Source organism: Ceratotherium simum, chromosome 18, assembly GCF_057802395.1.
Source record: "Ceratotherium simum simum isolate JZ-2026a chromosome 18, ASM5780239v1, whole genome shotgun sequence".
Lineage (NCBI taxonomy): Eukaryota > Metazoa > Chordata > Mammalia > Perissodactyla > Rhinocerotidae > Ceratotherium > Ceratotherium simum.
In genome coordinates this window covers 25,634,910-25,658,217 of record NC_141917.1, presented here as the reverse complement: position 1 = coordinate 25,658,217, position 23,308 = coordinate 25,634,910, and positions in this window count along the sequence as shown.

Sequence of the window (23,308 nt, the reverse complement as noted above, 5' to 3'; positions counted from 1 at the left end):
TTTTAGTGAGTAGGAAAAGTTGCAAATAAGGAATTTATGAACAATAGAATTGTCTGTGCATGGAAAGGAATATGTCTATAGCAGATATTCTTGGTTGCCTATCCTCCATCTCCACGTTGTGCTTTGTTGGCCAATTTCTAATTTTGAAAGAGTTGTGTTCACTGTTTCCTATGTGGCCATGTGCTCAGAGAAGAGACCCTGGACCCCTGCTAATTCATGACTGTCTAAACCAATCACTTTGCCAGTAAAAGGTGTAGGGATGGGCATGTGACCCAGTGTAGCTAATGAGATGTGGGGGAAGGGGCAGTGAACTGCAGGGCTTCTGGGAGAGATTTTCCTGCTGACAAGAAGACACACAGGAAGACACACCTCTCCTCCTTTTCTATTGGAAGTTTTTGGGCCTGCCTGGAACAGCAGACAACAGGGATGGCCTTTGAAACCGTGAAGACAAAGCTGGTATGTTGAGTATGGCTCAAAGAAAATTTGAACAGAATCTAGGTTTTTGAGGACATTGGTGAACAACTGAATTAACCAACTAACCCTACTTGATATGTGAGATAACAACCTTTATGCCAGTTTGAGTAGGTTTTGCTTATTAGTTATTTGCAACCTAAAACATCTTGATAATATGCTTTATTTTTCATAAATCTGGTATTAGGAATAAATGGTTGGAAAAATACATAAATATACATGTATACATACATACACCTGCCATCTGTTATTTGGTTGAGCCTTGATAAATGTTGCTTTCCCTATTGTATTTTTAGGTATAGAAAGACTATACAAGTTAAAGACTAAACTATCAAATGTTTGTCATCACTGTTTCAAGTTAACGATAAAATGAGCTGACTCAAAACCTTATAGGATATTTATTTAATGTTCTTGCTTAGAATTAGAATTTCCTTAACTCCTTTTGTCCTCTTGGCCATTTGTAACTGAACTATTCACTCTTCTATAATATACGGCTTTGGTCAATGCTTTAAATTGTGATGTCATGATTGTTATAAAATCGTTACAATATTTCTGTAACAAATTCATCATGCTGTGGGGTAGAGAGAACCTATATTGCGGGGGCTTTGTGACTATCTCAAATGAAGAATGGCAAGTTTTCAGAAATCGAAGCTTGTGTATAAAAAATAAATTGTGGGGATTCATTCTCAGCCATTGTTTATTCATTCAACTGAATATTTATTGTCTTTGCAATAATCAAAGCATGGGCTGGGTTGCAAAGTGCTCTGGAGGATATGCATCATGCTCCTAAGACTTAGAATGCTTGGCATGGCATAGGTTGTAAAGTTTTGGATACCTCAAGGTGTTTTCAAACATCTTTGTATTGTCCATGTTGCCAAGCCTGGAAACTTTTACACAAAAGGCCTCAGTAAATACTTGTCAAATAATGGTCTGTTGTGTAGAGCACACACACATACAAACATGCATACACACACATATTTATATAGGACTAATATTTGCTAAAATAATATATGGTTCTTTCCTCTATTGAATTTTTAAATGGTATCGAATGGCTCTGTGTCCTAGTATTTCCTTGAGTTCACACCTTTCTCTGTTAATTGCATTACCGGAAACCATCTGAGAAGTGTTGTTTGCACAGCTTTGTAGAATGCTTAGTCACTTCATGACACTGTCATATCTAGTGGTTCATAGGTGATAGTGTTTGGTGACTTTCTTTGCGATCTTGCTTTCCTGAGAGGTCTGACAAAGCCACACCATTCAACAGGGATTTGCAACACTGTCATCTCTTATGAGTGTACACTGAGACCTCGAGCTAATGCTCTAACTTCCAAATGATTACTCTGAGACATTTCTAGGATTCTGACAAGTAGTCTAACACTCAGCTACTTTTTTTTCTTACAGAAAATGCATTTTGAGTGTCTAGAATAAAACTATTTTCTCTCTTCAGTAGAGATAGTATTTAATTTCCTTTTAAACATTTAAGTTTAATATTTTCACTTACTCTGCTATTATTTTTCAAAGAGCATTTCAATCAGTGTTGACCTAGGAATTGTCATATTACTCCCTCTACAACATACATGATAAGATTGAGAAACTTCTAATCAGACCTCCCTCAATCATAATGAAATTAACATAAACATGAATTTAAACTGTTTTAGGGTGCTATGCAAATGTAAATGTTATTGCTATAAACTACTATTTTGAACCCCTATGACTGCTGAAAATCTCACTATAATAAAAAAATTAGCTATTTTTTAATGGAAAGGAATGCTTGTTTTAAAATACACAAGGCTTGGATTTTAAAATGAAAGAACAAGTGGCCTTTTATAGATTGGTACTTGGTTTGTGCTATTTTGAATAAATCTGTTATGATGTTGACTAGCTTTGCTCTCCCTTGTGGAGTGCTCACATTTCTCAATGAGATGGCATGTTAAGGTCCACTAAGTTAGGCTGTAGCAAAAAAAAATCCTGGCCCCATGACGCAGTGGTTAAGTTCGGCCTGCTCCACTTCGGCAGCCCGGGTTCGTGGGTTCGGATCCCAGGCGCAGACCTGCACCACTCATCCATCATGCTGTGGATGCAACCCACATATAAAGTGGAGGAAAGATTGGCACAGATGTTAGCTCAGGGCTAATCTTCCTCAAGCAAAAAAAAAAAAAAAAGAGGAAGATTGGCAACAGATGTTAGCTCGGGGCTAATCTTACTCAAGAAAAAAAAGAAAATCCTAAAATCTCAGTAAATTAACACCACACAAGTTCCTCACTCAGACTACATGTTCATTGTGGATTGACAGAGAGGAGGCACTGTTCATTGTCATCACTCAGCAGTCAAAACCAAAGGAGGCTCCATCTGGACATGAATTTCCCAGGGAAAAGAGAATGCTAATCTTAAAACTTCTCCTGAAAAGTTACACATTTCTTTTGTGCTCACCCTTCATTGGCCAAAACAAGTCATACAACATGACAAACTTCAGCCAGGTAGGCAGGAGGTATAACCCTCCCATAAGGCTGGAAGGAGAATTGAGATCTCTGTGAATGGCCCTCAAACCCGTCACCATTGTGAGTGATAACTGGAAATGCAATTGGGAATTGAGCTAGGGACCATTTCCTGAAGCTGTTTGCAAAACATACAAACAATTTTTACTTTTTTTATGTGGGCTGGTTTTTTTTTTTTTTTTTAAATTTTTTTAATGTGTTTCTGTGGGCTGGTTTTTTCCAGTTGGGATTGATGGGGGATATAAATACATAAGCTTTAACTATTACGAACTACCCTTTTGTTCCACCTGTATGTTTCTTCAGGAAGTCTAAATAGTGCTGAACTCTGTTTGCAGGGCAATACTTGAATTATTGCGTACAGGACAGTGAGATTTCTGTGCAGCACATTAGGTGAATAGTTTGCTTTACTTACATGTGTGAAGTTTAAGATAATTAAATGATATTTTTTTTTATGAATATCAGCATCTATTACTTTTATTGTCTGTGATGGAATGATACAGTATAATCCTTAACCTGGTTATAATAAATGAGATACAGCCCCCCCCATATGTGTACTCTTGACTTCTTTTGAAAATACACATACTTTTTCACTTCTGAACTGAGTGCACATTAAAAAAATCATAACAAAACAAAAAACACATCATTTTAAGTGTTTTTAATATCACTTGATGTATTCATATTTTTCCATTGGTGTCAGTCAATTCACTGGCAGACTTCAAAAATTTAAAAAAGTAAGCAAAGAAAAGAAAAATGGAAACCACAACATTGTCAACGGCTGCAAAGAAGAGAGTGGTTTTTGGGAAGGAATGACTCTGGGTGGTAGATAGGTTTTATTTGTCTGGATACACATCAAAAAGGCTATTTTCAAAATTGGTTTAGGGAAATATAAGCTAAATTAAATCATTTTCATTTACTATGAATTAAAAAAATAAAATGTGGGCATATGTTTTTTTGAGCAAAAGTTGAGCATTAAAGTGACCAATAAGCCAAGTGGAAAGTAATGCCCTTAATGGAAGTATAATGAGTAGTGAGGTCAAAAAATGGATCTACTCTAAATTATTTTCTTAATAAAGAATAGACCTTTATTCTCTAATTTCTTTTAATTTCAACAATAAAGATTTTTAAATAGTAGACAAAGGGCGCCAGGCTAGGCTTCTATTTTATAAAATGTCATCAAAAAGTCTTAGAAAGAAGTTTCTAATAGGACTGTCTCATAAATGCTGACTTCGTTTTTCAGGGACTTTGAAGCTTGGGAGGTGTTGTCTTCTGTTACTGAGTTACCTTCTGTTTGTTTATTACCGCTCTATTAAGGCTTGTTCCTGGCGGGAGCAGACAACCTCCTGGCTGCCCAGAGCTGGACCTGTGCATAATCTGTCCAAGGAGATAATCAGTGGGACCAACAGGCTTCTACAGAGAGGTGTCTCTGCTCACAGCAAGAGAGGAAATGGGAGATGACTCGGGGCGGGTCTTGCTAAGCTGGAAAAATGAGTTAGACACAGTTGTAAACAGAATTGGCAAGCATTATAGTCAGAGAAAAAGGAGAAAGTGTATGAGAAAGGTTGCTTGCTGTTCCCACCTGGGAACAGAAAGAAAGTTTATGGCTGTATAGTACCTCTTGACAGTGCCAGGTTTCTTTTCAGGCATGTTAACCAGAAAGGGGCGTACACCACTCAATAGATATTTTCATTGGTTCTGCCTTTTTAAATTTTTTAATATGTTTAATCTTGAAAGAAGGACAGTATACTGAAAACCAAAATTAGTGAGCTTGCCCACTTAAAAATTTGGGACATAAAACTGTAACAATAGCTCTGACCTCAGAGGTACTATCCTTTATAATGTGCAGTGGAAACTTGGGCAGCTCCATCGACCATCAAGGTCTATGAAAACAGAAATTGCTACAATTGAATTGCAAGCTTTATGTGCTTAAATCATATCATTATTTTGTCAAGTTATTGGAAGGGAAGCTAGAAAAGCAAATTTTATCTCCCATAAAAAAATCTCTGAACAACAGCTTCTGCTGGTCTTCATGTGACTCTAGTATATTTGGTCATTTTAGACTCTTTTTTTTTAGCGAATTAGAGTTCGAAAGTCTAAAACTCAATGCCAACTACACTTCCTCTCATTTGATGAACTCTTGTTTGTTTATTTTTAACTGTATTTAGTAAGGATATCTAGGAAATTACTTCCTAAGCCTTTCTGGATATTTATTTTTATTGGTTCTGAATACCAGAAATTCAAAAAACAGGACGAAATGCTTACTCTCAGGAAGATGTAGAGTCTATAGTAAAACAAAAATGTCGACTAAACAGCAACACAACCAAGAAAAACAGGACGTGAGATGAAGGAAACAAACAAGCAAAAAATCCAGCGTCTCAGGGTAAAGCAGTCGGTCGTGTTAACATTGGTTAATTAGGATATGTAAGTGGGAGAGTTTTATGGGCCATTTACTTTCTTTTTTTTTTTTATAATTTTATTTATTTATTTATTTATTTTCCCCCAAAGCCCCAGTAGATAGTTGTATGTCATAGCTGCACGTCCTTCTAGTTGCTGTATGTGGGACACGGCCTCAGCATGGCTGGAGAAGCGGTGCGTCGGTGCGCGCCTGGGATCCGAATCCTGGCCACCGGCTGCCGCTAAGCCATGGGGCCGGCCCGGCCATTTACTTTCTTCATCTTGATCTCTTCTCCTTCTCTTCCCTCTTTTCCTTCTTCTCTATAAAGATAATTTCTAGAAATTCATACAGAAAAGAAAGTTGGTAAACAGAACCTAAAAGAATATCAATCACCTTATAATAATATTATCTGACACAGTAGAGATATGGGCATCAAGGGAACATTCTCATGGGGAGCTCTCTCTGTGACCCTGTTTTTGGGGGAATATAGTTAGCACCTGTGTCCTAGCCCTCTATTAAACTTATATTTTATTCTCTGTACTTATATTTTAGAAGGCAGTTTGACCAGCGCACATTTGATGCTTTAACATGAGTTCTAATAAAATTTATAAATTTTATTAATCTCTAAGCAAAATTACTACATTTTTATTGTTGATCGTTATTTTTTTAAAAATCCTGTTTCCACCACAGTTAAGCTTCCGAAGGAATGAATCAAGCCGCACTGAGTTGCAACGTGTACATTTTTCAGCTCCTTTCATAGGTTATTTGTCCTTAAAAGGTTTTAGAAGTTTTTGTTTTCACATCTCAGGTGGAAGAATACATCTGGTATTTACACATGTCTGTGTTTATGCTCTTTAATTGTGAGTCAGTTTTAATACAAGAGATATCAGACATTTGTGTGGTTGTGATTCTCAGGCAGCAGAATGCATTATTTTTCTTAGGTGATAACCCAGTGAGTGATGTGGGGTTGACCGCACAACAAGTTTCAGCACCATTGCTCTTGAAAACCTTTTTGGTCCAGTGCAGAACTTTTAACAGATTAAAACAGATTTGTGATATCAAATGGTATTTTGATGGTCAGCCAAAATTCCACAAGGAGAGGATTATGCACCATAAACTTTATCCTCCTTTCCAATGAGTTTTAAGATATGATTTTTAGAGATAGATTAAATGTAGATTCCCTTTGTATTTGTAATGCATATTCTAAATTACTACAATAGATTTACTGTGCAGTTTCTCTTGAACTCCAGGGATCTGAAAGCTGGCTTTGTCAAACGACTTCCAAAAGTGCTCTGGTTATTAACATGCTTAATGTTGTAAGCCAGATGAAATAAAGAAGCTAGCAGACAAGCCCAGCTTTATTTGGAGAGAGTGCACTATATCTTGCTTTAATTTGCTCGTTGCAGTCTATGCATGCTATTGGTGATATAGGTAAGACAAGGTTACAAAAAGGTTTTTCTGCTATTTCTCTAAAACAGTGTTTCTGCTTTATATTGACTTCCATAAATTTGGACTTCCTTAAATGCTCAAGTAGTCTTAAATTCACAAAAATTTTACCTTTTAGTTTATACTAAATGTTTACAATCTTCCCCCCAAAACTCTTGGGCCAAAATTGCTTAAGATTTCGGATTCCCACCTGCCCCTCAATTTTAGAAAGGTAATGTTGTGCACTTACTTATATATTGTGTAATGCTTACAGCAAGGCCTAGGGCAAAGTCTTGTGATCAAACAGATTAATATTTTTTCTGCAAACGTATGAACATTCACAGTAAGATAAATAGAGAGCATAAATAGCCAGTCTTCAGTTCAAGTCAGATCTTTTTCACCAAAACTATGAAAAACCCCGAAGTTTGTCAGAGCTTTTTGGGTTTTGGAATTTCACGTAAGGGATTACAGTTCTGTACCAATTTTGTTTTTCTGGTGTAACTTGGTAGACTTTGTGAAGCTCTTAAATATTTTTCAATAAAGGGAAGCATTAAAAAATTATTTTAATACATTAAATGCTTATAATATCTTTGGAATATTTGGAAACTTTTGTTAGTCTAGTATTTTTGACATAAAGATACTAAAGTATTACTGATGACTAGTTTATACAGACATAAGCATCAGTATTTGCTTCATAGTTATAAAAATGAGATCAAATTTCATATTTAAATTTTGAAAAATTTTCATTAGAAACATTGAATACTGGTATGCTTGAGACACACATAATCACATTGTACTCTAGCTCTCTTGATCCCATCTCTTCTTTCCTACTCCAGGAATTTTCCTTCTAAACTTATTCCTTCCTTTCATGTATCATTTTGGATTATTTTCTCTCTTGATCATTCACCTCAATCTATGAGCTTGCCTTAGATTATTCTGTGTCAAAAAAAATCTGCAATAAGATTTAAATTTGCAATTTCAGTTGAGTACCACAATAAAATAGATGCCGCATTCCAGAGTAAGTGCTAAACCAAAGGCAGAATTTCCAAAGGAGTTTTAGGAAAGCGGTTACCTGACCCTTAAATTCTACACTCACATTGTGAGCGTAAAATGGTCAGATTAAAAAGCAGAATTTGGAGAAGATTTCTTTGAACAGAGCAGCCCAGGTGAGACAAGTTCCCTTCCCCACTCTGCTGCCTCTCATCTCAGGTAAGTGAGAGGACATTCAAAGAGACCACTTGGAGAGCATGATGATGTCTTAATGAATGCAGTGTGCAACCTCATACTGAAGAACTTAACAGGCAGAGAGGGAATAGTTCAGAAATCCAAAGTGAAGAAAAATTGCTGCTGCCTAAGGTCTACCTATAATTCCAGGGTCCATTTGGGCAAAGGATGCTGGAGTGTTTTTTGTGGGTTTGTTAGGGTCATAAATGAGAAAAGGCTGCTCTGGGATCATGGCCGATTTGACCTAATAGGATCATCTTTAGAGATTGAAAGGGTTTCGACAGAGATGAAGATGGGGATGGCCTGAAGAGAGAGGAAGAAACTGCTAGAATGTCTTTCCATTTCTTTGTGTCGTCTTCAATTTCTTTCAGCAATGTTTTATAGTTTTCCGTGTACAGCTCTTTCACCTCTTTGGTTAAGTTTATTCCTAGGTATTTTATTCTTTTTGTTACAGTTGTAAATGGGATGGTATTCTTAATTTCTCTTTCTGCTACTTCGTTATTAGTGTATAGAAATGCAACTGATTTTTGTATGTTGATTTTGTATCCTGCAACCATACCATATTCGTTTATTACTTCTAAAAGTTTTCTGGTGGATTCTTTAGGGTTTTCTACATATAAAATCATGTCATCTGCAAATAGTGAGAGTTTCACTTCTTCCTTTCCAATTTGGATCCCTTTTATTTCTTTCTCTTGCCTGATTGCTCTGGCTAGGACTTCCAGTACTATGTTAAATAGGAGTGGTGACAGTGGGCATCCTTGTCTGGTTCCTGTTCTTAGAGGGATAGGTTTCAGTTTTTCACCATTGAGGATGATATTAGCTGTGGGTTTGTCATATATGGCCTTTATTATGTTGAGGTACTTTCCTTCTATACCCATTTTATTCAGAGTTTTTATCATAAATGGATGCTGTATCTTGTCAAATGCTTTCTCTGCATGTATTGAGATGATCATGTGATTTTTAGTCTTCATTTTATTAATGTGGTGTATTACATTGATTGATTTGCGAATGTTAAACCATCCCTGCATACCTGGAATAAATCCACTTATTTTTACATCAAACTAAAAAGCTTCTGCACAGCAAAGGAAACCATCAACAAAACGAAAAGACAACCTAACAATTGGGAGAAGATATTTGCAAACCACACATCTGTTAAGGGCTTAATCTCCAAAATATATAAAGAACACATGCATCTCAACAACAAAAAAACTACCAACCCAATTAAAAAATGGGTAAAAGACCTGAACAGACATTTCTCCAAAGAAGATATACAGATGGCCAACAGACACATGAAAAGATGTTCAAAATCATTAACTATCAGGGAAATGAAAATCAAAACTACAATGAGATATCACCTCACACCTGTCAGAATGGCTATAATTAACAAGACAGGAAACAACATGTGTTGGAGAGGATGTGGAGAGAAGGGAACTCTCATACACCACTGGTGGGAGTGCAAACTGGTACAGCCACTATGGAAAACAGTATGGAGATTCCTCAAAAAATCAAGGATAGAACTACCATATGATCCAGCTATTCCACTGCTGGGTATTTATCCAAAGAACTTGAAAACACCAATGTGTAAAGATACATGCACCCCTGTATTCATTGCAGCATTATTCACAATAGCCAAGACTTGGAAGCAACATAAGTGCCCATCAAGGGACGAATGGATAAAGAAGATGTGGTATATATACACAATGGAATACTACTCAGCCATAAGAAACAATGAAATCCAGCCATTTGTGACAACGTAGATGGACATTGAGGGCATTATGCAAAGTGAAATACGTCAGAGGGAGAAGGTCAAATACCGCATGATTTCCTTCATTAAGTAGTAGATAATAACAACAATAAACAAACACATAGAGACAGAGATTGGATTGGTGGTTACCAGAGGGGAAGGGGGGAGGGAGAAGGGCGAAAAGGATAATTCAGCATATGTGTGTGGTGATGGGTTGTAATTAGTATTTGGGTGGTGAACGTGATGTAATCTATGCAGAAATAGAAGTATAATGATGTACACCTGAAATGTATATAATGTTATAAACCAGTGTTACTGCAATAAACAAAAAATTAAAAAAAAAAAAAGAAACTGCTAGAATGGAGAACATTTCATCTGGTCAAGGAAAATGCAGGTAAGAGGCGAGAAGAGTTTTAAGGTCACCAAGGAATCCATGAAAAAGTCCCACAGAAGAGACAACTTTAAACATCCACCGAGCCAAAAAGCACAAAGCCAGCTTACAACAGAGCCAGTCATGTAAGCCTTTTGCTGCATTCCTTATCTCCCTTCCTCTCTGCCTCCCCTCTCCTCCCCTCCAACCACAGAAAGGATGAGAAGGAGCAACCATCCATGGGAGGGGAGGGGAGTGAGAAAGAGAATAAACTTACTTCATTCTCCAACATTTCTTATGTCACTCAGGGAATTTACAGCATGTTATTTCTACGGGCATTATTGTATTTAAGGTTAGGCCTCTATCTACAAATTTTCCACAGAACCATAATATATATATAGCTTTCCTTTGAATGAAATTGAAGGCTTTGGTTCTTACATGGTACTGGACATTCTACCTACTGACCTGAGATCATGTTTAGTGACTTAAGGTAGCAGTTTGGAATTACTAAGAGTTATTAGAAAAGTCATGGGCTTGCCCGAGTTTTCATCCAGGGATAGGAGAAGAAAGTAATCCCTGAATAGAGTTTTAAAGAAGGCTAGGAGTTAAAAATAAATTTGATCATGATTACCTACCCTGAGTCTTTTTTGGTTAATTTGATGGCTTCAAATTTTACCCCTTCCCTCTCTATTTGCTTTCGGTAGGTGTCCAGCTTTTTTCTATTTCCTTCCAGTAGGTGCCCCAGTGTTTCCTACTTTCCTGTAGAAGAAAACTCTGCTTCCTTGTTGAACAAATGTTTACCTAGACTCGCTGCTTTTCCTTCCATACCTCTCATTCATAATCCAGTCCTCTTAAAACTGTGGTCATCTCTGTCACTCCAGGAAACTAGTCTTAAATATCACCAATGACCTACTTGCTGCCAAATCCAACATACTCTTCTCCATTTTCTTCTTACTGAACCTCTCAGCAGTATCTGACCCAGCTGATTACTCCGTCTGTTTGGAAATACTTTCCTCTCTTGGTTTCCGTTACACACATTAACCTTATTTTCATTCTCTCCTTGTGACATCTTCTTTGCAGGCTCCTTGTTGATTCCTCCACTCCCCACTTCTACATTGAAGTGGCTATGGGGGTAGGCTATGGGTTCTGTCTCTTTTCTGCACATCAGGTGATGGCATTTGGGCCCATTGCTTTGTGTCATCTATAGGCTGCTGACATTCAAGTTTACATCACCAGACCTGACCTTTCCCCTGAGCTATGGACTGTACATTTAACTGTCTACATGACCATATTGTTATTGTTGGGATGTCTAATGGATGCCCCCAAATTAATATGTATATCAGGCAGTTTTCCCTCAAATCTGTTCTCCCTTTCTTGCCCCTCTGAGTAAATGGCACCACTATTCACTCACTGTCTTGGTCTAGAAATGTAGGATTTGTTACTGCTCCCTTTCCTTTATATCCCACATCCAAGCCATCATCATGTCTTATCAGTTTTATCTTCAGTATTCATTGTGAATAGAGAGTCTACCTCTACTGCAACAATCCAGGTGAGAGATTAAGTTTTTAGATCATTATGACAGACTTATGAAAAATAGGTGATTGGGAACAAGAATGGAAGATTCCCACTGCCCTCCTACAATGATCTGAACCCTATCTCAAACACGGTCACAAACTATACTCCCTTTGGCTGACTGTGTCCTAGGTAGACTTGCCTCTTCTTGTTCTTGATACATGCTAATCTCTTTCTTGACTCAAGGCCTTTTAACTTGTTGGTCCTCCTGTCTAGACATTTTCTTGTTTATATATTGGTTTACTTGTTTATTTCTCTTTTCTTGCTCCCTTCAACTAGGATGTAACGTATGCTCTCTTTCCTGTTTAGCCCTGTATTCCCAACAGTTATAAAAGACCAGCACACAGTAATTGCCTATAAATATTTATTGATTGAATGAATGAATGTAAGTATTTAAAGCTTACAATTTAAATAGAAAAAAAAAATCATGCTATGATAGAAAGAGCACTGGGAGTCTCAATGTTCACTCTTGAGTCCTGACTCAGCCACTTTGGCAAACTCAATTAAAAAAACTTCACATAATTTTTCCTTACTCCCAAACATGCAGCTTCCTGCGTCCATTAAACAAAAACAAATGACAGAAATAAAAATGTAGGACATATATTTCCACATTGAGTTCAATATAGCAAAAAACACTTATGATTTCAAGCAAATGGTCTCTCCTCAGTAACAGCGCCCTTTTGATAAAATTTCACACCACAGGAAATCCATTACAATAAATATCTGTTCCAGTATCTGTCCATTTAGCAATAATTCTCTTTACGCTTGATGCCTTTTCCCTGATGAACTGTCCTACGGACACTCCTCTCCTTTCTTCTGAGATTTCCAGAGCTTAAACTCTGCCTCTGAGGACTTGCTTGTTGTCATGGTAGCCTTGCTAATTTTGCTTATATTTTTTCCCCATATTTTCCCACAACCTTTGAAAAGACCAAGCTAAACATGTGCCAAAGGCTATTTCTGACTTAATGTTGTAGGCATGAAAATATTTCTTTTCTTAGCCTCTTGAAAAATGTTAAATGGTTGTCTCAGCGTCATTGATTGAGACTATTTGTTTATTCCCAAGGCTGAAAGTTAAGACTGTTCTATTTTGATAGAACTATTTGTTTAAAACATGCTTGAAATCAAAGACATCTCATACACTATGCAGGGAATGCTATTTAACCCAAGTAATCCCAAAGTAAATAATTTATTGGATTACTCGGTAGCTTGAGAAATGAAGGTAGGATTTGAGTGTATTTGGTTTGCCTTTTTCTTTTTAATTACTCAGTAAATAAGTGCATGTGTTGTATGAGTTTAGAAGAAAACAAAGTCTTATTGAAAAGAAGACATTATCCTGGTAGTGAGCTGAGGTGGTCTCAAGAAAGAACAGGTCCCATCCATACCTATGGAGCAGGGGCAGCCCTGCTATCCATGGTTGCCTAGCGGTGGCCACTCTTGCATCTAACACCTAGCTTTGCCAAAAAACAGCTGTGTGGCCGGAAGAAAACCATTTAAACTCTCTGTGCTCCAGTTTCTTTATCTATAAAACAAGGAAAAATCTCTCAGGTCCCTTCCAGCTCTAAGATGGAGCCATTCTCTTCTAGACCAACCAAAAATTATTGTAAGAATGAGGTGAGCTACAAGGCCATTTAGCAAGGGCTAAGACCATAGTGTGGACCTTTCTGCAACTCAAGACATGGATGGCCCCTCCCTTCCTTTTTATATCAAACACTTGCTTCCTTTCAAGCTGATAAAATGTCATTTCATTTCATTGTGTTTTCTTTTATGGGAAACATGCCACAGATCTTGTACAAAGTTATTTTACTCTTGTGGATAAAAGAAGACAACAGAAATTTTTGTCTTTTATTCTTGCCTTTTCAATGAGTTTTTGGATTGCTAATTTTTTGTTGTCAATTAAAAACACATCTCCAACAGCCCAGCTGCTCGTGGACCCATGTTGGCTGCACACCCTGCTTCCTTGGCACTCAAGCTCCTGTTGTTACGCCCTGAGAAACAAGGCTTATTTATTTATTTACTTTTTGTGAAGAGAATCCTGATCATTTGCTCTCTCTAGTGAAAAGAAAGAAATAGGCTAACCAACAGAAAATATTTAAGAAGGAACTTATTGACCCCAGGCAATAAAGAGCTGGCAAGAAGTGCGAGAGTTATAGATGGATAATCTGTAACCACTTGTTTGGGAGGATTTAAATATTGAATCAACTTGATATAGAGACTTCAGTTAGATGGAGTGCACACAATCACAGTTACTGGTCTACCAACTCCTAGCATACTTCAATCAGGAGACCCATGGAAATGTGAAGCAGGCAGTTTAGGCCAAATTAAAGGTAACAGATTTATAGAGCTCATTATACAAAAAGTAGTGCATGATTAAAATATCATCAGGTGGGTTTAAATGAATTTATGGGTGAAGATGCATTACATATTAATTAAGGGAACCACGGACATTTGAAATAGACACCTGATCTAAGAAACATTCCTGCTTATAGCCTCAAATATTTTGAAATTGACAACACGCACAAAATGTACCTTGTTGCCACTCTCAGAGAAAGCGTATCAGACTAACTGGTTCATTAATTTCACCTATTATGGCATTTCTTTTGTCCTTATGTTCCTGTGACCTCCTTGAAGGCTCATTTGGCCTTGAAGTACCACAAGGTGAAAAAAAAAATCTGAAAATTAATCTGGAATTTACCCGAGTGCTGTTACACAGGCTTAGGAAATTGTCAGCTTATCCTTGAAAGAACAGCCTCTACCAGAATATTTTTCCTTATGACAGTGGCAAAGGGGCAGAGAAGGGGATTGTGAAACTGCTGCTAGAGAATGGGTTTCTTCCTGAATTCTTGTCTACCTTTAAGCCAGACACAGAAAAACCTTGGGTTCAAATATTTAGAGAATCTTAGTTTTGGTTTGAGGCCTGATTAACTGGACACAATGGGCAAGTCAAATGTCTTTCATTACTAGTAAGAAAATCAAAACTGACTCAGCCTAAGGAAAACAAAGCCACATGAGGCAGTTAAGATAGCACAAAATGCATTTCTAATTCAAAATATTATAGTAATCTCAAAGGTGTGGTCTCTTGAATGCATAAGATCTAAAGAGAAAGTAATTAATTATCTAAGTATGATTACTCTGACTTATGTCTAAGATGCATGACATTTTACCACCAAAAGAAATAGAATGGGATAGCAGTAATGGGGCAACAGATCTGTTTTGATGACAAACACCAGTATACAAACTGCTTCTGCAGAAGGTGGACACTTGCTCCTGAGGTGGCTGATTCTTTCACCTAGTTGTTATGTCTGAAACACTAATGTTTGTTTTGCAACTATAAACCAGCCTGTAAGTGAAAGCAGCACTGCCAACATTGTCTGAGTCATTAGAAGAGTCGACCAGTTGTTCTCTCGTCCTTTCTGCGTGGCTGAATCTCCTTAATGACCAATTCATTGTGTGTCTTCAAGCGTGACACCTGAAAAGCTGTGATCTTTTTAATGAAGGATCCATTAGTCTTTCAAGAATGTGAACATGTGAAGTTGAAAAACCTATTCGATAAGGTATCTCCTTGAAAGAACTCTAATCTTGCTGTGATGTACATTTAAACAAAATATAGCTTCTTCATGCATGTTTAACTGAACAGAATGGTTTTTGGAATCACATTAGCTGCCCCTGAGAAGAACACAGGCTCAGTTTACTAAATACTTTCCATTTTCACAAAATTGCTAAAATACCACTTTTCTCTTCAATCCACATTTATATATAGCATAGCATTCTTTCTTAGAACATAAGCCATTGTGCAGTCCTCTTTCTGTGTTCTTTGAACCTTGGCAGCACACTATCTCCAAGATTCCATGATCACAGATAGTCACCCTGCTGTTGTGTGCAATGTACTGCTTTATACAAATCTCTTTGGTGCCATTCAAGTGACTCCCCCAGGAGACAAAGCCCAAGAATGACTCTGAATATTACCTTTTTGTATATTCACTTCTGCATTTCATCTTTACAGTTCTAAACCTATTCAAAGTTCTTTCTGTTTGAGCTTCTAAAATTTAGCATATCCTCTGCTGAATGTAGAGGGAAAAAGATGTAATTATAATACACAAACTGCTCTTGCTCTGCACATTAACACAGTAATAGGAAACAGGAGTTTTTCAATACAAAAAAATAGGTTTCTACTCTTATTTCACATATTTAAAAATAATGCAATATATCAGGAATTAATTCTAAGGTGGTCAAGTGTGATTCATCATCATTAAGTCACTTTTACCAAGGAAAATAACTCGATATACTTTCTATATCATAGGAGGAGAAATAAAGTATATTTCACCTTAACATAGAAATACAATTTTGTCCCACAGTATAATTGGATTAGTAATATAGGAAGGCATCTCATAATAGGGTTTTATTGTATTTTTCCCTAAAGTTGCACAATAAGTATCAGCTTCCGTGAAGGCACTTACCTGTAAAATCATCTGACTGTTGCTTCTCTGAGTATATTCCATAATTTCCGTTGAATATGTTCACTAGGGAGATTTCTAGTCTAGTATTAGTTTTTTACAGAATTAAATATTTGGAGACTGATTATTTGACAAGAACTGCAGTTAATAAAGAGTTCAGTGAGCAAAGAGTTGGCCTATTACCTATTTTTCCAAGTCAGGGAGATTTGAAGCCAATGGTTTTGATTATGTGTCAGGTGAAATTACTATAAATACTGTTATAGCTAGATTCTTGCTTGAGCCGAGCACTTGGGATGCAGACATGTCTGAAGCCTTGTAGGGCACTGCCCACTCATCACATGAAGGACGAGGGAAGTTTCCTGGGAGAGAACGCTTTCTGAGGAAAGGAGGAAGGCAGTTAAGCTTGACCCTATAACAAAGACTTAATCTTCAGAAGGAAGTGGGGATTTTGAGTTCAGCATGAAGTCTTGTTGTTTACAGCTGATTTGTTTTCCGGTCTAGACCCCTGTGGACAACTTCCTGTGGGTTCTGAGTCCTGTGAAGTGTGTGTGTGTCAGGAGACTGGGTGGGCATGAGAGGAAGGATGACTTTAAATAAAAGCTGAAAGAGCTGAATGACTGGGGATTCTCTTTTGGTGCTAACACTAGTAGATGTAACACAAAAGGTAGGAAGAAGAGTATCGCTCGCCTTGCAAAAAAAGCACAAACCAAACCAAAACCAAACCCAAAAATCTCCTCCTCCCGAAACCAAAAAAACTCTACTGTTATGACTAACTGCTAAAGCTCTGGTGCATCTGTAGTGTGTGAAATTGCGGGACAAAGTGGGAAGGGATGTCACTCAGCAGAAATGCATCTCTGTGTGACAGGGTTTAGAGGAAGAGGCCACGGGGAGTTGGGTGGGAGGAGAGGAAAAAGATAAAACGAATCATTGAAGCCACTTGTATTATGATTAATTTTTGAGATGATGAACAATGGGCTTACTTTCTCTCCTCCACTTTTACATCATTAAAATCGATGTTAGTACCACTTGCTCCCTTTCATATTTAGTGGGTGGTGAAACTTAAAAGACTTATTTGCTTAAAAATTTTTTAAATGGCTGTTTTTTTTTGTTGTGTTTTTTTTTTTTTTTTAGGGATTTGCCTATTTGGGAAAAATCTTTCCTGTTAGTATTAAATGTTAGGAAAACACTCTTCTTCACTCCATACATGGTGTGAATATCTATTCGAGACTTGATAGTGTGAGGAACATGAAGTTGGCTGGACTCTTCACCCTCCTGAGTCCCCGAAAAAGTTAGCCCCAAATCATCCTCTAATGCAGGGTGTCTCAACCTTGGCATTATTGACGCTTTTGACCGAAAAAGTCTTTGTTTTGGGGAACTGTCCTGTGCACTGTATTATGTTTAGCAGCTTCCCTGACTTCTACCCCCTAGATGCCTGCTGCACCCCCAACCCCCAGTTGTTATAGTAAAAAAGGTCTCCAGACATTGCCCGGGGAGGGTAGGCAAAATTGCCCCAGGTTGAGAATCAATGCTCTGGTGTAACACAGTGTACTAATTTGAAACAAAGAACTTACAGAATATAACGTTGGTAGAATTGTCCATAAAGGTGTTAAAATAATACTAACGTTTCTATGCATTCTTTACTTAATTCTCGACACATTTGTTTCTTGATGTGTGAATATGATAGATGCTTAAAACTAAAAACAATAATAGTTGCCATTTATTGAGGACTTCCTGAGTGCCAGGCATTATGTTAAGCACTTTATCAGCATTCCATTGAATTCTCTTAGCGCCTCTTTGTAGCTGGTATTATAACTCATTTTTCAGAGAAGGCTTAGAGAGGTAAAACTATTTGCTCAATGTCACACAGTTAGTAATTGAAATATGTAGCATTTAAACCCATATCTACTTGGGCACAAGCTTTGGAGGGTTACTTTATGAATCAGTCAGGACCCTCGTAGGAAAAGGCCCACTCCAATAGGGTAACCGATGAGACTTTAACAGAGGTCATATTTGCATATGAGGGCGAGGACATCAACCTGGTATGATGAAGTTCTCTTGCGCAAACAAGAGCTACCAGACCTTGTGCTAGGTCTGAGGGGACCAGAGGAGAGAGAAGTTACCATAACCCAGAAAGAGTGGCTGTAGCTCTCGGGAAGACTGCCAGACAGGATCATGGATGGGTACAGTGAATTCAACAGCTACCAGGCAGGAAAGTACCTGGGGAAGGAAATACATTGAGGAAACTCTCACCCTTTGATCTCCCACCAATGACTTCCAGATCCAACAGGAAGCCATGGGGCAAAGGAGCTGTTCATAAAGGTTGGCTCCTACGGTTCAGAGGTGGGTAAAGGGTGGAGAGTGAATCTGGAGGGGCAGAGGGAAAAATTCCAGGTCCATTTAATGTTATGTTAATAAACTTTTATAGAATTAAGATATTTTATGAAATGTTTTTGAGTACCTACCCAGACCATGACAATTACTACTAGTAATAATGTGCTGTTAAAAGAGAACATATTAAGGCATGAGGCATATTAAAAATTTTAAGAGTTTATTTGAGCATTTATCCATTCGAATTGGGCAGCATCTATCTGGAGAGACTTACATAGAGGAAGTGCAGAAACAAAGACAGGAAATCATTGATTGGCTCTTTGTGACTGGTTATCCTCAGTGTTTTGATTTCCCAACCTTGAGTCATTTACAGGCTTAGGTTTTGGTTTGCTTTTATAGACTTCCAGGGCATTAGAGCCACCTCAGTCTAGTGCCTCCTTGTTTAATTAATTTAACAGTGCTATAGCAAGGATGGGCAAACTTATTCTGTTAAAGGCCAGATAGCAAATATTTTAGCCTTGCGGGCCATACGGTCTCTGTTGCAGCTACTCAACTCTGCCATTGTAGAGCAAGTGAATGAATGAGTTGGCTGTATTCCAGTAAAACTATTATTGTTATTTTTTGGTCCAAAGGGCTGCAGTTTGCCAACCTTTCTGTTATAGGAAAACACAAAACTACATACCGTGCATACTAAATTATGTCAAGTCATTGCTCCCCCCAACCCCAAAACCTGGTGCAGAACAAACAAATGAAAACATGGTGCATTTCTTTTATATATATACAGATCACCCTATCTAGGCTCAGAAAATTGAAATCATCCTTCAATCATTTCAAATTATTGCAACAACAGGCTGAATGAAGAGAGTGACTTTGTATTTAATGTGCTTTTAAAGCCCAATGCAGTATTTACTGAAAAGTGAGAAAATCCAAATGGGAGGAACAGAATTATTGTTTATGAAACCAGTGAATTTGTGGAAAGAAATAGATATGCACTAATAACATATGGAAACAATCTAAAAATCATAATTATAATATATGCCTAAACAATCCTTATTAAAGTGGGACTAATTAAAAAAGGCCAGGTCGCTCAACCTCTGGACTGATGCTATATGAGGGAGGGATTAGTGAGAATGGTTGTGCCAAAAAGGTAATATTTTATAAAGGGCACTAACATCATCTAAAGACTCTAGAGACTAATATAATCCAAATTTCAGTGTCGTACCCCTGTCCCTCTCTCCCCCCGTGCCCCTTCCTTCCTTCCTTCCTTCCTTCCTTCCTTCCATCCCTCCTTCCTTGCTTGCTTTCTAATATATAGACTCAAGTGAAATTGGCTTGATTAACCCCAACCCATATGTCACTGGACTTTAGCATCCTTTCAGGTCTCTGGGGATTCTGAGGGAGGGCTTATGTTTCTTGAGTCATCTCTGGCTTCAACTGCAGGTGTCAATTTTATGAGTCATCTCACCATTTAGAGTGTGCCCTATTGTATGCCTTGGTGTCCCAAATGTGACAAGGCTCCTTTTCCTTGATTCTCTCACACACGTCCCCCATTAACAAGTCCACATTATAGTGGACTTTATTGATATTTTGAAGAGACATAGGAGGCGTTGTAACACAAGCAACTTATAATTAATTATTAGACAATTCATATATTCTCTAAAATCTTCGAGTAACTCTCCTCTGCAGTCTCTAGCCTCCAAGATATTTGCCTCTCTCCTTTCTCCCAGCCACTGGAAACCCCCCCCCCCCCCCAAATGTCTCCTACTTTATTAAGAGGATAAAAGGAGCACTCTTGGTCTCTCCAAGCTTAGCCCTGCATATGGAAAACTCGCTCATACCCTGTGCATGACAATGGACTGTGTGGTGTGCTCTGGGTCTTACCAATTCCCTCTCCTCCACCATCTGTAAGGGGAAGGAAGAAATCAGGTGAGTTATTTCTCTCTGATATGAATTAACCTTCCCTAGAGGGCAGCAGCAGAGTCTTGTTTAGTTTAGGAAAAAAAAGGCTAAATCTCCATTATTCATTATAGCTTTGGAAACTATAGCACACAAGAAGTTTAGATTTTATCCATTAGTTTTCGTGTGTTTCATTTTATTTAGCTATTTTTTTGCCTGGCACAGGTCAACTATGCAAAGATGATAAGGGCCTATTGACCATGAAATGGGAGAGAATGGCCATGAGATAGCTAGAAAAACCTTTTCCAGAATTTTTGGTTGGGGTTATACCCTCGGCAAGATGTAGAGACTATTAAAAATTTTAGATTTATTTTTGAAACTACACTTTCAGGTTTTTTAAAAAAATTGTATTTTATTTATAGGAGTTTACTCTTTTCATCTCCCTCTTATTTTGTCATCTCCTCAGTTGAAAGTGAACAATTAAGCACTTAATTGGATAATTTAGGTCTCAAATTCCCTTTATTTTAAATTATACGTGTAAGATCATCCTTGTTCTACTTAATTTTACCTTTTGAAGATCCAAGCATAAAGAACAAATGGGGAAATTTTTTTCTAAAAATAGTTACATGGATAGGAAGCTGAAACTAGTATGTCTAATTCCTGAGATACTGATTGAGATAATCACAGCATAGTTGAGAAGAACTAGAGGTTGGCTCTTGGTGTTACAAGAAGCCTTTTTTTCTTCAACGGTTTTGATATTAGTTCTAGGAACAAGCCAAGAGCAATGAATCAGGCTGAGGTTGACAAGAAATATGTGGTGATATCAATGGTATTAGATGTGAAAGTATTCATATAATTTGATCAAGTGAGTTCTAAAAAAAAGACAGAATATTTTGCCTTTTATAAAAGCCTATTTTAAGAAAATTACGAACATCATGGCCTAAGGAACCTTAACTACATTCCTTTTTGAAATAAAAAGCTACGTTACTACAATGTTGATGTTATGGAAACCTTTAGAGGACAAATTCTGATTAAAATTAATTCCTGTTACTATGAAAGTAAAAGGCAGCCAGCCAAAGTAAGGGCAAAATGAAGTATCTGCCTTGAGGAAGAGCAGTTTCAGACTATAAAATTGTGAGTCTATGAGAGGAGGGAATTGGGGTGATTTATTTAACTCAGTAATGAAACTTAAACATAATCTAAGTAATGGTTGCTAAAGTAACCTAAGGTGCAAAATCTTCCAACTGCGCAAATTTTAATTTATAACAAGAAGGTATATCTCCAGATACTGACTAACAAAAGAAGTTCACAAACAGAAATTTCCAGAATATAAATCCATTGAGAGAAATAGATGGCAGATATGTATTCCAAGGCACTTTTGAAATTAGATTATTATTTTAATGCCTCAAATTTTGTGATTAGCATGGAATTGAAATAGCTAATAAAGCTCTTAGTGAGGATAAAGGCAAAGATTCCTTCTTTGTAAAATTGAGTTCAAATCAATTTGATTCCTCAAATATTTTTGAGGGCTAGTCGATCTCTGGGGCCTTTTGCAGTACCATCCTGAGTTGTAGAAGTCATGGATTGATTTGCTGCCCTCTGGTTAAGAAGAGGTTTGACCAGAGCATTTGGATACATTTTTTGATTTCTGGCTGTCTCCCTCCCCCTCACCCCCACTCCTTTTTTTTGACTTTCTAGAAACTTTTCTTGGTTATTTAATTTATTTTATTTTTTACTATTTTTCTCTCTTAGCTCTCCCAGTTTCTTTATAGCATATTAATCTCTTGTTCTATTCTGGTGAATGAGTTCTTTATGGAACCAAGTTTCTTTCATGGAAGATTCTTATCCTGAGTCATATCATGCTTGATGCCCTATTTTAACAAGGATCCGGAGAACAAAGGTGATTTCTGAGACTTTCAGCATGAAGACAATGCCTGAATTTCAATTGTTCACATCTTGAAAATGTACACAGAGAAATCTCCTCTGTCCCTGTGTTTGTTTTCTGCTTTATCCTTGATGCATGTACACAAGGACGTGCTGCACACATCATTTTTTATGTAGCATCATTTTACCTTCACCCTCAGACCAGCTACATCATCCATTATCTCCAAGTGATAAAGCTATTGCCACTGTCACTCTAGTCTAAGCTAATATCATCTCTCTCCTGGCTACCAAAGTAGCTTTCTCATTGGTCTCCTTGTTTCCACTCTTGTTTCCCTGCAGTTCACTATCCACATGGCAATCAGAGTGGTCTTTTAAAAGCATGAGTCATATTTCTGGAAACACAACAAAGACTTTCCATAATATTTAAAATAAAATTCAAACATGATTTGGTCCCTGCCTCCTCCTTGATTTCCTTTTGCACTGTTCCTCCTCTGGCCCACCACACCCCAAGATCACTAGCTTTCTTTCAGTTCCTCCAGCAGGAACTATTTCTTGCTAGGCAATGCTGTTTCCTTCAATGATTCCAGGACTGCCCCCTATAGTCACTGAGCTGTTGGTCACGTTGTCTTATCTGCAGAGAGGCTCTCCCCAGCCAATCCATCTGAAGTAGCCACACAGTACCACCATATTATAACCTTTTAAATTCTCTGGGGCTGTCCCTGGTGGTGTAGTGGTTAAGTTCAGCACCCTCTGCTTCAGCGGCCCAGGTTTGGGGGTTCAGATCCTGGACACGGACCTACACCACTCATCAGCCATGCTATGGCGGCAACCCATGTGCAAAATAGAGGAAGATTGGCCACAAATATTAGCTCAGGGCGAATCTTCCTCAGCAAAAAAAGAAAAAAAAAGAGAAATTCTTTGCATACAATTACACTATTTGATGCTCATCTCCTTTATTTATTGTTGTTGTGTTTTGGCCGCCTTCACCCAATAAAAGTCTTTACAACTGGGAACCATGCCTGGCTTGTTCGTTTATTTCCTCATAGCCTAGGATAG